Here is an 18,719-nt window from a genome sequence, read left to right as displayed (position 1 = left end):
TTACACACGGAATTGTGCAAATTTTGAGGTGTCGCATGATGGGGCTCTTTCACCATCGAAAATTGACCATTTCTGTCAGATACCCTGTGGTCCCCTGAACCTGTTCCGTGGCCACCGGGTGCCCAGCATTGGGTAGAACAATAATTTTTGGTTCTACTGGATTACACACGGAATTATGCAAATTTTGAGGTGTCGCATGACGGGGTTCTTTTATCATCGAAAATTGACCATTTCTGCCAGATACCCTGGGGTCCCCTGAACCTGTTCCGTGGCCACCGGGTGTCCAGCATTGGGTAAATCTATAATTTTTGGTTCTATTGGATTACACACGGAATTGTGCAAATTTTGAGGTGTCGCATGATGGGGTTCTTTCATCATCGAAAATTGACCATTTCTGCCAGTTACCCTGGGGTCCCCTGAACCTGTTCCGTGGCCTCCGGGTGCCCAGCGTTGGGTAAAACTATAATTTCTGGTTCTACTAGACTACACACGGAATTGTGCAAATTTTGAGGTGTCGCATGATGGGGTTATTTTGGAATCAAAAATTGGCCATTTCTGTCGGAGACCCTGTGGTCCCCAGAACTTGTTCCGTGTCCACCGGGGGGGGGGGGCATTTACCCAGCATTGGGTAAAACTATAATTTTTGGTTCTACTGGATTACACACGGAATTATGCAAATTTTGAGGTGTCGCATGATGGGGTTCTTTTATCATCGAAAATTGACCATTTCTGCCAGATACCCTGGGGTCCCCTGAACCTGTTTCATGGCCACCGGGTGTCCAGCATTGGGTAAATCTATAATTTTTGGTTCTATTGGATTACACACGGAATTATGCAAATTTTGAGGTGTCGCATGATGGGGTTCTTTCATCATCGAAAATTGACCATTTCTGCCAGATACCCTGGGGTCCCCTGAACCTGTTCCGTGGCCTCCGGGTGCCCAGCGTTGGGTAAAACTAAAATTTTTGGTTCTACTAGACTACACACGGAATTGTGCAAATTTTGAGGTGTCGCATGATGGGGTTATTTTGGAATCAAAAATTGGCCATTTCTGTCGGAGACCCTGTGGTCCCCAGAACTTGTTCCGTGTCCACCGGGGGGGGGGGCATTTACCCAGCATTGGGTAAAACTATAATTTTTGGTTCTACTGGATTACACACGGAATTATGCAAATTTTGAGGTGTCGCATGATGGGGTTCTTTTATCATCGAAAATTGACCATTTCTGCCAGATACCCTGGGGTCCCCTGAACCTGTTTCATGGCCACCGGGTGTCCAGCATTGGGTAAATCTATAATTTTTGGTTCTATTGGATTACACACGGAATTATGCAAATTTTGAGGTGTCGCATGATGGGGTTCTTTCATCATCGAAAATTGACCATTTCTGCCAGATACCCTGGGGTCCCCTGAACCTGTTCCGTGGCCTCCGGGTGCCCAGCGTTGGGTAAAACTAAAATTTTTGGTTCTACTAGACTACACACGGAATTGTGCAAATTTTGAGGTGTCGCATGATGGGGTTATTTTGGAATCAAAAATTGGCCATTTCTGTCGGAGACCCTGTGGTCCCCAGAACTTGTTCCGTGTCCACCGGGTGCCCAGCATTGGGTAAAACTATAATTTTTGGTTCTACTGGATTACACACGGAATTATGCAAATTTTGAGGTGTCGCATGATGGGGTTCTTTTATCATCAAAAATTGACCATTTCTGCCAGATACCCTGGGGTCCCCTGAACCTGTTTCATGGCCACCGGGTGTCCAGCATTGGGTAAATCTATAATTTTTGGTTCTATTGGATTACACACGGAATTATGCAAATTTTGAGGTGTCGCATGATGGGGTTCTTTCATCATCGAAAATTGACCATTTCTGCCAGATACCCTGGGGTCCCCTGAACCTGTTCCGTGGCCTCCGGGTGCCCAGCGTTGGGTAAAACTAAAATTTTTGGTTCTTCTAGACTACACACGGAATTGTGCAAATTTTGAGGTGTCGCATGATGGGGTTATTTTGGAATCAAAAATTGGCCATTTCTGTCGGAGACCCTGTGGTCCCCAGAACTTGTTCCGTGTCCACCGGGGGCCCAGCATTGGGTTAAACTATAATTTTTGGTTCTACTGGATTACACACGGAATTATGCAAATTTTGAGGTGTCGCATGATGGGGTTCTTTTATCATCGAAAATTGACCATTTCTGCCAGATACCCTGGGGTCCCCTGAACCTGTTCCATGGCCACCGGGTGTCCAGCATTGGGTAAATCTATAATTTTTGGTTCTATTGGATTACACACGGAATTTTGCAAATTTTGAGTTGTCGCATGATGGTGTTCTTTTGAAATAAAAAATTGGCCATTTCCGCCTGAGACCCTGTGGTCCCCAGAACCTGTTCCGTGGCCACCGGATAACCCGTGCCAACCAAATGGCCTCATCAGGTCCGGAACAACATTTATATAATGATTTGTCACTAACAGCGATTCAAAAACACTGTTTCCAGTCGAAATTATTATGATGTGCGAAAATTATGTATCATGTCACACTTAGATCCGCCCGCAGCAAAAAGGGGGAGGGTCAGGGGGGATCCCCACCATATCATTCTTTAGATATACTCTTCCCCTTGATGATGCTTCAAACCGATTGTAATTTGGTGGCCTAGTTTCGGAGAACGAGCCATTTGAAGCCACAAAGTCCCGGCTGGTTAAGGATTGTCCTACAGAAATGAACACCCCTAGTTCCCCATACAAATTTCGGTTTTGAACTGTGGGGCCGCGGTCCATTATTTTTCAAAAATTCCTTCACTATGACACTTCTGGGGTCCCAAACCCCTGTTACTTTTAATTTCATCCCATAGCGTGAACCACTGTTGAACGGTGTAATCTAAATGAGTTTGATGTTCCTTTGAGGCAACACAACTCACGAACGGATGAACCGATCGGCTTGTCTCTTGCTTGGTTCGATTCGTATTCGTGGTGTCTGTGTTTATATGTACAAACAATTTACGTAAATCAACTACAATAGTAAGAAAATTGGTGAAGTACTGATTTTTCATGAGTTGGGAAATCAACACTATCGAAATGAAATCAATCTAGAGTGCGGCGATTTTATAAGCTCAACAGTTATCAAACCACCACAGCTTTGCAAGACAACGTTTGCCGGGACAGCTAATTGTATATACAAATCAGTTAATAACCGGATCTACAAAATAATGAATTTCGGCTCCGTAAAGCGAATAACTCGATTGAGCCCATTTTTAATACGTATTTTAATACAAAAACGCATTTGGGATGCTAATATACACCAAATTTATTGATTTCACCACGAAACTAGCGATTATCAAATTTATAATCGCCCTCATATGAGGGTGGAACAAGTGTGTACTCTATGAAAAGTTACAGCTTGTAGAACTTTTTTGCGAGAGAAAAAAATTGCCTATACCAAAAAAATTGACCATGTAGATAAAGGCTCAAAATTTCATTGCACTCTGTACATTGAACCCAGAGATATAACAGTGCAAAGTTCACCAATGAATGATTATGCCTTCTACTAGAATCTTTCTAACTTCATGTAGAATAACCCGATCTTCCTCAAATTTGGTTGATTAATTGATTAACTCACAGCGATTTCTTTAGAATTTTTGATGTACTTTTCGAAAAGATACAGCTTAGTTCTTAAGATTTGTGGTCCCGAAAATTCGAGGTGTAGTTTCGTCATTTATTAACATTAAAGAGGGCGACTGGCTGGGGAGTTATGTGATGTTTCAAAGAGCTTTCGAGGGAGTTTAACAAGGAGGTTTTGAAGGGTCTCAGGTACGTTACATGGGGTCCGAGGGCATTTTAGGCGGTATATTAGGAAGTTTCAGAGAATTTTCAGCCTGTTTTAGAGGCGTAACAAGGGCTTTTTTGGTTGTTTCGCAGGGTTTCAGGTGCGTTAGTCAAGATGTTTCATGGGGTTTTTCGTGATATTTCAGGAAGTATCATAGAATTTTGAGCGAGTTTTCGCAAGGCGTTTCTGGGGTTTGAGGGGGTCTCAGGTTCATTACATGGAGTATGAGGGTGTTTCATCGGCGTTCGGAGCCATTTTAAGATGTTTCAGAGGGCTTTCATCTGGTTTCATAGGCATATTGGGGCTGTTCAAAAACCACGTAGACCAAAATTAGGCCGTACCAGACCCCCTCAATCAACTTTTTCACAAATGCGTGAAAGTAAACTATGAAAATATTAACAAGGCAGTTGCTCCACAATCACTACAAAAATTACTAGTTACACAGATCGAAAAAATAGTGTAAAATTCTGTGACATATGATGCACATATTTGGAGCGTGAGATATCACAGAAGTTTACATGACATATCATGTAAAAGTCATAAAATGTCATGTAAATTTACATTATATGTCATGTAATTCCACATGACTCTGAGTGTTTACATGACATATAACACAAATTTACATTATATGTCATGTAAACCATCATAACACTAAGTTTACATGACTAAAATGAAGTTTACATGACGAGTTAATCTCATTATTTTTATCTGTGTACTACGTTCCATTTTCTAAAGCATTACATTTTTTTCATGAAAGAACTGTGTAATACCTTCATAATAGCCAAATTCTGATTGCCGTTCTTATGACCACCCACTAACATGCAGGTATCCCACAATGCTGCTGTGCTTGGCCGCAGAGAAGGTGGTGAAAATACCGCTACCTTCGCTCCGGTTCTCTTCCCAGACTAGCCCAGCTGGCTTGCCTGGCTGTCGCTCGGTTCCCCCTCGTTGGACTTGATCGACTTGATCATGTAGGCATGTAAGAAGGCAGGCAGGCAGGCAGGCAGCCAAAGCCAAAGCATCTCCGCGTCCGACCGGCTCGACTCGACTCGGCTTGGTTTGGTATAGACATATAATTCATTGAGGTTTCTTGAGTTTGGCTTCTGGTTTGGTTTTTCTTGGTCTGGTCTGGTCTGGTCTGATGGTGCGGTATGCTGCTGCAATGCAGGTAAGCAACCATAGGTGCTCATGCATGGGATATGGGATATGTTGGGCTGGCGAGGTGGATTAGACGCGGTTTGGCGCGGCGCTATCTATCGCAAAACGGTAACGGAGGTGTAGATATAGTTGCAAGTTCCACGGATGTTTTTATGATTGCAATCGCTGTTAAACGAGCTACGGACTACTCATAGTTTTGTCTCAGTTTCATACTACACAGTCATACGTTATTTTTTGACTTATTTGTCTGCCTATACCATTGGAATGTACATACACATTTAATTAATTAAATTTCTGTTTTACGAGTTGATACATACTGTCTATCAGATTTCAACTCAAATGCTTAAGTTTGTTTGCAAATAAACATTAGTTTATTTATTATTAGCTCGGGGCTGAAAAACGGTGAGTTGATAAGGAGAGCTATTACAAGTTTTATTTTTGTGTTAAATGTACTATTTTAACTTGGAATTTTCTATTTTAATGCACATTTATAAAGATCTGAAGTTAAATAGCACTATGAGATCTCAGCAATCTCATTTTTGAAGGCCTATTTTCCGGTCATTTCGGGCAGAAAACAACTGTCAGATAAGTGAATCGTTCCATATCAGGGACATCAAAATGTAAACGTCTAGCATTAAAACCTGAATCTGGAGACCCCCTTAGGATTAGAAATTCCTAGACGAAACTCAAGCTATGAAAGCAACTAATGTTGCGAACCAAAGGCAACCTGTCAGAGAAAATACGATTACAGGATTGACTGATGGACCAACAACATTACTGAAACCTCGTCATCCTGTCATCGGAAATTGTTATCCAATAGGGTAACAGGGCAAAATAAATGTTTTGTGTTGCGTTTGGCCATTTGTGATGTCCCAATTTATTACGCATTTGTAAGGTTCCACTACAATATGCTATATTTTCATATGCATTTGTAGTGCTTCATTATTTTTTCGTAAGAGAGCGTCCAGCATAGCTTTGGTCCTCACAAGCTCCTTTCTCATGCTTCCACGGGTCAAACGATGACAAAGACCGCCAGCTAAGAGTTGTGTGCTTAGCTGGTAGTGCAGCCTGGGCACTGTTGTCCTTCTGACTTCAGCTAGTTTGAGGAGGTACGTCTCGAGCGTTGGTTCACCAAAGAGGTGCGGCTCAAATAGCCGTTGTTTTGGCATCCAACGGCTGAATATGAAATTATCCTTCACCGGAAGCTATACCTAAGGTGGCAGCTCCACCATGGTGGATAGGGGATCTTAGGCCAACCTACTGTTCTCGAAACCCAAAAACTCGTTCCGTGATTCAGCGGCAACGCCTTTAGCGCGAAACAATGGACAAGAAATGAAACTTGAAATGTATTATTCCTAGCCCAGCAGGGTAAACTGGCACAACTTGCCAATGAAGCATGCCGTATGAAGCTTGAGATCCTAGGACTGAGCGAAGTCCGTTGGCTGAACTTTGGGGAAGATTGACATCGGGTCAAATTCTGCTATACACTGGATTATAGGGTAAACACGCCCACGCTGCGCTCATGAAGTGGGAACCTATTAATGAGACGATAATTGTAGCCAGATTTAGAACACGGGTTCAAAACCTCACCATAATCCAATATTACGCGCCAACCGATGCTGCTGAAATGCAAGACAAAGGGAACTTTTACAGTCAAGTGAATGCTGTCGTGGACAAGATTCTGAAAGGTGATATCAAGATCCTCATCTCATGGGCGACTTCAATGCGAAAGTTGGTTTCGACAACTCGGACTATGGGCACATCATGGGACGCCATGGTCACAGAGAAATGAGCGAGAACGGATAGTTTTGCAGAGTTTTGTTGCAACAATGAAATGTTGATTGGGGGATCGCTCTTTCCACATCGACTAGTGATGGCGTCACGGTAAATTAAATCGACCACATCAGCATAAGCCGAACATAGAGACGGAGACTTGTTGATGTGCGGAAGCGTTGAAGATCAATGGAACACCATCAAGAATGCCTTAATCACCACCGGTGAGAACAATTTGGGTGAGTTACTCGGAGAAAGCGGTGGATTACGAATGATACCAGGAGGAAGATACTTAGAGGAGCGGAGGAACGCCAAGGCCCCGAAATAGCGAGCGAAATCACGAGGAGCCAAAGCCGTCGTCAGCGCTATTCGGCTCTCGAGAAGAATGTGAAACGCTCCTGTAGATTGGACAAACGAGCGTGCGCGGACTCCCTAGCCGACGAAGGTGAGAAAGCTGCTAACACCGGTGACATCCGCCTCCTCTACGATCTTTCACGTCGTCTTAGTGGGACTCAGACTAAGACTACGATGCCCGTGAAAGACACGTCTGGACAGTAGTTATTGACCGACTCGGCTGACCAGTTGAAAAGCTGGTTCGAACACTTTGGAAACCTTTTCCAAGTGTCGGCCACGCCACCAACACCTCAGCATGATCCGCCAAGAGTTGGACGCATTACCCGTGTCAACACCGAAGCTCCATCAGTGCAGGAGATAGAAACAGCCATCCGTAGCATGAAATCGAACAGAGCCCCAGGGGTCGATCGCATATCAGCTGAGCTGCTCAAAGCTGACTCCGTGGTATCCGCACAACTACTGCATCAATTATTCTGCATCATATGGGAAACCGTGAAATTCCCGGCCGACTGGATGCAAGGCGTCTTAGTAAAGGTACCAAAAAAGGGCGACCTGACTGTATGCGATAATTGGCGGGGCATCATGTTACCGTGTATCATTCTCAAAGTCCTCTGCAAAGTGATCCTTAACCGGATACAGGAGACGATTGACGCAACTCTTCGACGGCAGCAAGCAGGATACCATGCCGGACGAAGCTGTGTGGACAATATTGTCACGCTCACGCTGATTACGAAAAAGCTTTCGGCCGTCACAATCACGGAAACATGTGGGAAGCACTCAGGCGCAAGGGTCTCCCTGAGAAAATCACCGGCCTCATTGAAGCACAGTACAGGGCATTTTCGTGCAGAGTACTGCACAACGGTGTTTTATCCGATCCAATCCGGGTCGTTGCTGGAGTGAGGCAAGGATGAATCTTATCATCGCTACACTGTTCGTAATCGACGAGATCCTGGTAGGTACGATTGACCGTGAACCAAATCGTGGATTGCTGTGGCAGCCCATTACCATGGAGCACCTAAATGACCTCGAACGGGCTGATGACGTTGCTCTCCTAGCTCACCAGCGCTCTGATATGCAGAGCATGCTCGATGATCTTGCCGATTGTTCCTCATCGGCAGGTCGTACCATCAACGTCAACAAGACCAAATCGTTGGATGTAAACACGGTCAACTCTTCCAGCTGATTATTATTATAAATATTTATTAAAGACACTTTACCACTTATGTGGCATTCGTGTCTGGCTTCCAGCTGATAGCTGGGCAAGCAGTGGATGGAGAATGTTGAAATTTACAATATCTTGGTAGCCAAATGGCGGCCGATGGCGGCACCAAGAACGAAAGAAAGATCGACATAAATGCACGGATCAAGAAGGCAAGGGTTGCTTTTGCGAGTTTAAAAAAATGTATGGAAAATCAACCAGATTCAGTCGTCGCACCAAAATCCGATTTTTTAACTCGAACGTGAAATCTGTGCTGCTGTGCACCAGTGAAACCTGGTGTGTATCATTGGAGAACATTCAATGGCTGTAGATGCCTGCGGTATATTATTCGTGCATTGTGGCCTCACAATTGGATCTCCAACGTAGAGATCCATTGTCGATACCTGAACCAATAGGGGAGGTGGGTCGGCCACACTACGCAGGGGCGGGAACGAAATCTGCAAGCAAGCGTTAGATTGGAACCCAGCATGACATCGCAGTAGAGGCAGACCCAGAGACTCTTGGCGTCATGGCCTCAACAAAAAAATAAAGCTAGTAGACAGAAATTTGACCAGGCCACAGGTGACCCGAGCAAAGTACAATAACTGACCAGTAACAAGCTGATAACTAGTGTTCGCTCCAGAACTCATCTTACAATGTTGTGTTATCAACTTGATTGTTCATGCTGTACCATACATGTCAATACCAGAAGTTAGTTATCAATGACCGCTGCAAATATCTGTATGATAACAAAATGAGTTTTCAATTGGATGAAATTAATTTATTTACTGAAGTTGTTATCAGGGTGCCTTTGATGTTGACCTAATAAGATATTTTAATGATATCACGGATATACTTGGTTGTTATCATGTTTGTTATGTTGCCTGCTTATTCAGCCAAAATGAGAACAAATTTAGTTTATTATTTTTGATATCAGATAACACAGTATGTTATCTGGTTGTTATGAAACTTTGCTCGGGGAAGGAAATGGTGGGCAATTGCCCAGGATGATGATCTTTCAATTTGGCCGTCTGCACCACCATGGGTGCTCAAGACTGAAAAGGGGTACCGACGACGGTCGCCTCGGTATAATCTGGAGCGACTGAAGCAACCGGACCGGGTGTCGCCGTGACAGCGATGCCGGATTAGGGTGAGGTCAATGGGGATTCATTAATTCTCGGGGACTGCTAGAGTTCGATAAAAGCATGTCTAACGTTGTGTATGATGAACGAAGCTAAGGGAGCGATTTGTTAGGCGATGTATGCAGTGACCTACCTCTCCCGGGAGAAAAAGTGCCGCCTGGAAGAAGCTGTGCTGTTCACAAGAAACACGGAAATTCTACCATAAGCTCAACGTATCTCACAAAGGCTTCGTGTCACGCGCCAAAATGTGCAGGAATATGGAGGGGAGCGTCTTGACGGACGGACGTAAGGTGATCGATAGGTGGACACAGCACTTCGATGAACACTTGAATGGTGCGGGGAGCGCAGACATGGAGGACCAGCTGAAGAAATGACTACTAAGTATGCTATTCATCAGCTTAAGAACAATAAGTCAGCTGGTAAGAATGGTATCGGAGTTCAACTTATCAAGATGGGCCCGGAAAAGTTGGCCACTCGCCAGCACCGGCTAAAAGGCCTGATATGGGACACCAAAAAGCTACCGGAGAAGTGGAAGGAAGGAGTCATATGTTCCATCTACAAAAAAGTGACTATATGGGATGTAAGATCTTCCAAACGATCGTTATTTCGAACTTCGAACTTCGTAGACGGAGTTCTATCCCAGAACCATTATCTTTCACTCGAAGAAAATAAGAAATTATGAAGGCGGTTTCGTCGACGGCTACTCGACAACGGACCAGAGATATTCACCGTGTGGCAAATCCTCCAAAACTGCCGCGAATACCAGGTAGCAAAGCAGCCCAATAAGCCACTCTCGAGTCCCTTCGAATCTCGCAGAGGGTTACGCAAAGTGATGGTTTTTCGTGCTTGCTTTAGAGGATGTAATAAGGAGAGCGGGGATAAACACGAGTGGAGCGAATTTCCCGAAGTCCGTTCAGCTGCTTCGTTTCTCAACAAATGTTAGTGAAATTTTGACAGTTGATCACAAAATCCTTCTAGTTTATGGAACCGGGATCATGGTTCCGGATTTTTCCGTTGTTCCGGATTTATGGCCGGGGGTACTAGGATAACCTAACAGATAGAAGTGCAACCTATAATTCGTCTTCGAAAACTACACTCTAAAGAATTTTCACATCCGATTTACGTGAAATATCACGTAGCTCATCCTTATTCACGAAATCTCAAAAGGGACCTGACGTTAGTAACTATCACCCGATAATCACGGCGTATGCACCGCCTCGTTTGGTAAAGTCCACCTAATTTTCACGTAAATCGTTTGAATGCGTTTGTGTTTGTGTTAGTGAACTTCTGACTTCGAAGTTTCCGCAAAGCGAAAGTTACGTGAATTTCAGGTGTGAAAATAATATTCAATATGGCGTTGAGAAGTAGTGTGGTGCACAAACTGCTTGCTGATTTGAGTTTCAGTGCAAGTTGCAGCAAGTATTGAAATAATTTAATTGTGTAAGACAATAGATAGTTATTTTATTAAAAGGAGTTATGACTTTTTTTATTTTCATTAATTTCAGAAGCTGGAAGAAAGTGTTATTAATCACTGACGGTGACGGAGGTCCTACAAAGTTTTTGCGTCAAAATCCATAGATTATTTGTATTAAATTATCCAATCTTAGAAAATCCAAAGCGTATATACATTTATTAATTATGAATGAAAGTGTAGATTTATGAACTCCAAAATAAAAGATTGATAGATTTTTCTTACATTTTTAAATATTGGTACCAGCTTGTAGCGCATTTGAGGAGGCAAGAGTCTTTATCTCTGTAAAATGCATTGATATATTTATTTTACGATTGCATAATTAATTATGCTTTTTTCATTGCATTTTCTAAGAATTTAAAATCTCTTGTCCCTTCAAATACTTTGCAAGCTGGTGCGACAGCTTTATTTTCATTTAAAGTCGTGTATGAATTACGTGAAAATCTCGTATAACTGATCATGTTCTCCCGTAAAAGTTACCGGAAATTCCAGCAGCACTCACCCACATTTCACGTGAATACTTGAAGTTTACCTGATTTATCACGTCGATCAACGAAGCTCAAATTTATCCAGCTACCTGACATTCCGGTGAAGGTTACGTGAAAAATATAGTGGACGAAAACTACCTACAGTGTATCAAACAATTGTCCGTACAGCAAATTTTTTGTCAAAATATTTTTTCCATCAAATGTTTATGACTTTTTTATACGTCAATCAAAACTGCTGAAATTTTGACCAATAATGAATCATATATTACTGCTCTATTGGTAAAGTTTTGAGCGAGATCGAATAAGTTTTCTGAAAGTTATAGAACTTTTAGTAAAATTTATAAGATTTTTGAACACATTTTTAAAACATTATATCTCAATATGTAGTAGATAAAACTTTTTCAATCTTTTTTGTGTGACAGCTTATACCTAAGGCTTTCATATGCAGCTTTATTTGAGGTTTTATATTCACTACAAAAAATATGAAAAATTTGCTTATGCAGTTGACGGTATTTAAAAAATCACCATATTTTGAACATATAATCTGCCAAACGTTTTCTACCAATAAAAGTGCATTAACTGAACGAAAAATGCATAGGACCTACTCTTCATATGTTGTTTAGTAGGTCCTGTATAAAAATATTACATTAAGAGAGTTTAAAAATGTTGAAAACACTTGGCACTTTTATTGATCAAAATATGATAAATTTCCAAATAATACTCTGAATATATACAGATTTTTCATATTTTTTGTGGTGAATATAAAACCTCAAACGAAGCTGCATATGAAAGCCTTAGGTATAAGCTGTAACACAAAAAAGATTGAAAAAGTTTCATCGACTACATATTGAGATATAATGTTTTAAAAATGTGTTCAAAAATCCTAAAAGTTTTACTAAAAATTCTATAACCTTCTGAAAATTTATTCGATCTCGCTCAAAATTTTACCAATGGAGCTTTCATATATGGTTTATGATTGGTCAAAATTTCAGCGTTTTTGATTGACGTATAAAAAAGTTATAAACATTTGAATGAAAAATTATTATGACCAAAAAATTGCTGTACGGACAATTGTTTGATACACTGTATCTTTTCACGTAAATCGGACGTGAAAATTTTTCAGAGTGTAGCTTGCGGCATTCCAAACTTCATGATTTTGCAAAACAAGACTATTGAACCATCTTTCTAGAGATTTTGAATACACTGGCCACTTGTCCGGATGTTCCGGAAACTTGGTGCCCCCAAGGAAGTGGCCACTTTCTGACCAGTTCTTAAACCTAGCTTGCGACATATCAAACTTCATAATTTTGCAAAACTGGACTATTGATACATGTTTTGAGAGATTTCGGATACATTGGCCACATCTCCGGATGTTCCGGAAACTTGGTGCCCCCAGGGAAGGGGCTATTTTCCGACCGGCTCTGGAACCTAGCTTGCGACATATCAAACTTTATGATTTTGCAAAACTAGACTATTGGTACAGGTTTTGGATAAATTGGTCGCTTCCCCGGATGTTCCGATAATCTGGTGTCCCCAGAGAAGTGGCCACTATCTGACCAGTTCAGAAACCTGGCGTGCGATATATGAATCTTCTTAATTATGCAAACCAATACTAATGGCTCATGTTTCTATAGATTTTTGATACACTAGATGAATTGGTAACTTACTTGAAAAAGGTTTATTGCAAGAATCTGTTGCATACACCAAAACAGTTTTCTCTTCTATTGAAATGCCTTTCACATACTGGACGAATACAATAAAGGCAACTAATCATTGTTTTCACATCACGGTGTCGTGGACAGTAACCGCACCCTCTGATTTTTTATACGTATTTCAGCTCCAAAAAATCAAGCTGATTGCTCAAACCAAGGCTAAAACAATCCGAATGTGATAAACAAACAGCCGCTTTCCTAAGGGCATCAGATATCATCCGAAGAAGTGACCAGAGTATCCAACACTTTAGAAATATGTTAAAATACTCTTGTTTTGAACATCATGAAGTTTAATATGTCGCAAGCTAGATTTCAGAACAGGTCAGAAATTGGCCACTTCCCTGGAGCCACCTGATTTTCGGAACATCCAGAGAAGTGACCAACGTATCCAAAATCTCTTAAAACATATACACATCAATAGTCTTATTTTGCAAAATCATGAAGTTTGATAGTGTATGTCACGAGATGTTTCAGAACTGGTCAAAAAGTGGCCTCTTTCCTGGAGAAACCAGGTTTCCGGAACATCCGGAGACGTGGCCAGTATATCCAAAATTTCTTAAAATACAGGGGATGGCCAGACTGTTTGGGATAGGCAACTTTTTTTTCTCCCACAAAAAAAATTAACATGCTGTAACTTTTCATAGAGTGCATAAAAAAATCTCAATTTTTGACTGTTTGTCAACCTATTATATGTGCATCATTGGTACAAATTTGGGCTCGATTGATTAATTTTTCGCGAATTTGGAACCGTTTGGGTAAAACACTATTATTCAGACAACTAATTTTTGAACTGTCATATCTCGGAAAACAGTGAACCGAATTGAATTAATTTTATAACGTTTATCAACAATATATTGATACTTAATACGACGTTATAAAATGTAATATTTTCTCACGACGAATTAAGTTATACCGCATTGAAATTTTTAACCATATAGAGGAAAATAAGTCTAATTTACAATACCACACAAAAAATACTAAATGTGTTCTTCCTTCAATCTAAATAAACTCTAATATATCTAATTAGAGAGCACTTGAGAACAGAAGTGGAAAATCTTTGGATATCAACACTAAAATTTATTGACATTGATGTAAAAAAAATACATTTTTTCGAGAAAAATCCAACAAGTGTCAATTTATGATAACTTTTTTCAACGTTTAAAAAGTACCTATGTTTTAATAGTTTGTGAAGCATTTACATATTGTTAGTGTACGTTCAAAATTTGATTCAATTCGGTTCACTGGTTTCCGAGATATGACACCTCAAAAATGAGTTGTTTGAAAAATAGTGTTTTACCCGAACGGTTCTAATTTTGCGAAATATCAATCAATCGAGCCCAAATTTGTACCAATGATGCACATATAATAGGTTGATAAACAGTCAAAATTTGAGATTTTTTGATGCGCACTCTGAAAAGTTATAGCTTGTTGAACATTTTTGTGAGAGAAAAAAAAGTTACCTATCCCAAACATTTTGGCCATCCCCTGTATGTATCAATAGCCTTGTTTTGTAAAATCATGAGGTTTGATATGCCACAAGATAAGCTTCAGAACCGCTCAGAAAGTGGCCACTTCTCTTGGGATCTCAGGTTTCCAATGTACATATCTGAAATCTCTTAAAACATGTACCAGTAGTATAGTTTTGCAAAATCATGAGGTTTGATATGCCACAAGATAGGCTTCAGAACCGCTCAGAAAGTGGCCACTTCTCTGGGGACACCAGGTTACTGGAACATCCGGGGAAGTGGCCAATGTATCCAAAATATGTTCAAACATGTACCAGTAGTCTAGTTTTGCTAAACCATGAAGTTTGATATGCCGCATGCTAGGTTTCAAATCCGGTTAGAAAGTGGCCACTTCTCTGAGGACACCAGGTTTCCGGAACATCTGAGGAATTGACCAATGTATCCGAAATCTTTCAAAACATGTACCAATAGTCTGGTTTTGCAAAATCATGAACTTTGGAAAGTCGGAAAGTGACCACTTTCCTGGGGACACTAGGTTTCCGGAACACCCGGAGAAGTGGCCAGTATCTCCAAAATCTCTGAATGGCTAGTTTTGCAAAATCATGAAGTTTGATATGTCGCAAGCAAGGTTTCAGAACCGGTCAGAAATAGCCCACTTCTCTGGGGGCACCAAGTTTCTGGAATATCCGGACAAGTGGCCAGTATATCCACAATCTCTAGAAATGCAAAATCATGAAGTTTGGAATGTCGCAAGCTAGTTTTCGAAGTCGAATCATAGGTTGCCTCTTTATCTGTTAAGGAGGTTACCCCAGTACTCCCCAGCCATAAATCCAGAACAACGGAAAAATCCGGAACCATAATCCCGGTTTCATAAACTAGAAGGATGTGATCAACTGTCAAGAAACGGCTGAGAATCAGAGTGTTCAAGTTTTGAAATTGGGTGCAAAAAGAGGCTCAGGCACATAGGTGTTAGGACGATGGCGGAAACGTACATCAGACTGAAAAATGAAGGCAGGCGATTCGGATTAGCCATTAATGTGTCGAAGACTAAAAACATGATGGCAACTTCTATCGACGGTGATGAAATTGAGACTGTTGAAAAATTTGTGTGCTTGGGCTCCCTGGTGACCTCCGACAACGACACCAGCAGAGAAATTCCGAGACGCATTGCGGCAGGAAATCGAGCTTACGTTGGACTCTGCAGAACTCTACTATCGAATAAAGTTCGCCGTCGCACAAAGTTAATTATCTACAAAACGATGATTAGACCGGTAGTCCTCTATGGGCACGAAGCATGGAGTCTACGTGCAAGTACCAACGCTCCCTAGGAGTTTTTTTTTTAACGGAAGGTGTTGCGTTACCATCTATGGCGGAGTGCAGATGTAAGACAGGACTTGGAGAAGGCGAACGAACCACGAACTGCATCAGCTGCTGAAAGAACCAACCATCATCCACATCGGGAGGCTATGGTGGGCGGAACACGTCATCAAGATGTTGGGTAGCACTAACATGGTTCTTGAGAGTCATCTGTTCGGTACAAGAAGACGTCGTGCGCAGCGAGCTAGATGAGTCGACCAAGTGGAGGACGATCTGCGAACCCTACTCAGAGTGTGGAACTCGAGACACATAGCCATGGACCGAGTAGAATGGATACCACTCCTATGTACAGAAGAGGACACTCAAACACGACTAAACCTTCGAAGCATTCTCATTGCTACTTGGGAAAATTATCGATTTCTTAGTGCACCAGGTTCAATCATGATTTCAAGAGTACTTCAAACACGAACACCAAAATAGTTGACCGATCTGGACTGTAATGTCAAAAGGGGCTGTCCATAAATAACGTTGTCTTTAGGGGGGGGGGGGGGGTTTGGCCAATGACCATTTAGTATGGACAAATAAAAAATTTTGTATGGACGACCACGCGGGGGGGGGGGGGGGGGGGGGGTTGAAAAGTCCCAAAAAAATGACCACGTGGTTTATGGACAGCCCCAAAATACTTTGGCCATGTATCATAACATTCAAAAGGAAGCGGCCATTAAATTAAATTTTCCTCAAAGCAAAGAAATATTTCATCTTCACCTAAAATCTAAACTGCATTCCATCGCTCACCTTTTCCATCCGTGTGCAAAGAGCTAATGAACACCGACGGTCGAGACGACGACGGGCCAAAACCTTGCAGCAGAAGCAGTGTAGCGGTTTCAAATTCGCTTTTCACCTGTCTTGTGGGCAAGAATTTTCCAACGTGGGAGGTTTCTTCAAATGACTAAACACCATTTGGCACACATACCGGTACTGCCCCGTGGAGGATATAACTCGCGCTCGCGGTTGATGATTCAATTTACGCCGGTTTGCGTCGCCCCCTCCCTCTGTACCGTATTAGTCCATCTAGGTAGGTATAAGCTAGAGTCGTCGCCGTAAGTGGCTTGTGTGTGCAAAAAGGTGGAAATCGTCAGAAGCACTTTTCACCGGTTGGGAAATATGAGCTATGGGCGGTATGTAGAGTCTTCGCGCGGATGGTGGGAATATCAAGGAAAACAAGGTGAAATATCACGAATTTTAGTTTATTATTGCTTAAAACGTTGGGGTGCTATGCGTCATGGATATTAATAAAAATTTTGCGATGCATCCATTCCGCTCCCGCATTTGGTGGAACAATCTAGAATTTTTTGTGGATAGGCAGGTGTTATGTTGTTTTACTTGGAGTAAAGTCTAATTTGGGGAAAATGCTGAGTACTTTTTCAATAACTCCATTACGAAAAGATCCTCGTATCGAACCCGTCACCTCCCGTATATGATCGTGCTGAATATTTGCGTGTTTACCGATTCGGCAATATGGGCCCTAGATTAGGCAGATGTAGATCATACAAATTGGATGGTGGAAATTGTTCCCGGTGGCTGAGAAAAATTGTGGCAACAAAAATGTGTGCATATGAATTGTTAGCGCACACTGAGGGCATCAGACAAAACGAACGTACAAACCGATATTTTCTTCTGTAGCTGCGGGCAGCAACATTTACTCGTGCCAAGGATAATGCAAATGCGGCGTGGAACACGCCGCTCGTAAAGCACCGTAGCCAAACGTGCCAACACGGATTTGAAAAATTGATTCGACCAAATGTTGTGCTTTCGCCTTTTTCCAACCCATCGTTTTGCGCTGTTGCGTGATTATCAAATGTCCCTCCCGTGATAAATCTGTTGGACCACCGTCAAACTGTTGGGGCGTATAATTTGCGTTCGGCTTGCCCAAGGTCACGATATGTGTGTGGTAGGAAACGTTGAAATGTTTGTCAAACAATCTATTTTCAGATGATCTTCAGATTCAGTGTTTGTAATACTTGATTCCATCTTTCCCTCGTTCCTTCTCCAAAACACGTAGGTAATTGACACAGTTGCTCTGCCATGGTAGGCTTTTCACTCGACCGTACTTACCCGCTATTTGCTCGACACTTTCTTCTTTCCAGCTGTTTGCGCTCAGCCATGCCGTAGGGAATTCTTTACTCCCCAACCACCACCATAAAGCTGTCTACAGTGCACGTGGTCTCTCTTTATGCGGTTGCTCCATTATGGCAACCGAAGTATGTCAAAAACATAAAATCCCCGATCCGTTCATGTCGTATCAAATCAACGCCCGCCACCATCCATCATTATTTTCCATCTTACAAGCGATACAGTTAATTATGTCGTGGCTGAATTTATGAAGCATTATTTACATTTCCGAGTCTGCCAAAACAAGTCGAAAATTAACTACGCTCCAAATCGGTGGCGGCTGTTTGTTTAGTAATGCGGGATTTTGGACGGAGAAAAGGAAAATCAACAAAACAAAACTCACGACAACTGAAGCAGATCTTTCTTTTTGGCTTTGATATGGCTATGGCATTCACTGCACTCGGAGTGGGGAGAGTAGGGGGATTAGGGGCATAATGGACACTAGTGTGGGTCATCGGAACCGTTTTCTCAGATCAAAACTTTTTTGGTTCCGTTTCGGGTCCTGAATATCTGTGCAAAATTTGAGCACGATCGGTTGCGTCTACACTTTGCGCTTCGCAATTGAAATTTGTATGGGATTTTGTATGGGAAAACATACTTTTTTGCATTTTAGCCATAAGTTGAAAAAGTTTGTCTGAAACTTTTTAAACAAT

Source organism: Aedes albopictus, chromosome 2 (genome assembly GCF_035046485.1).
Source record: "Aedes albopictus strain Foshan chromosome 2, AalbF5, whole genome shotgun sequence".
Lineage (NCBI taxonomy): Eukaryota > Metazoa > Arthropoda > Insecta > Diptera > Culicidae > Aedes > Aedes albopictus.
This window is presented reverse-complemented; position numbering follows the sequence as displayed.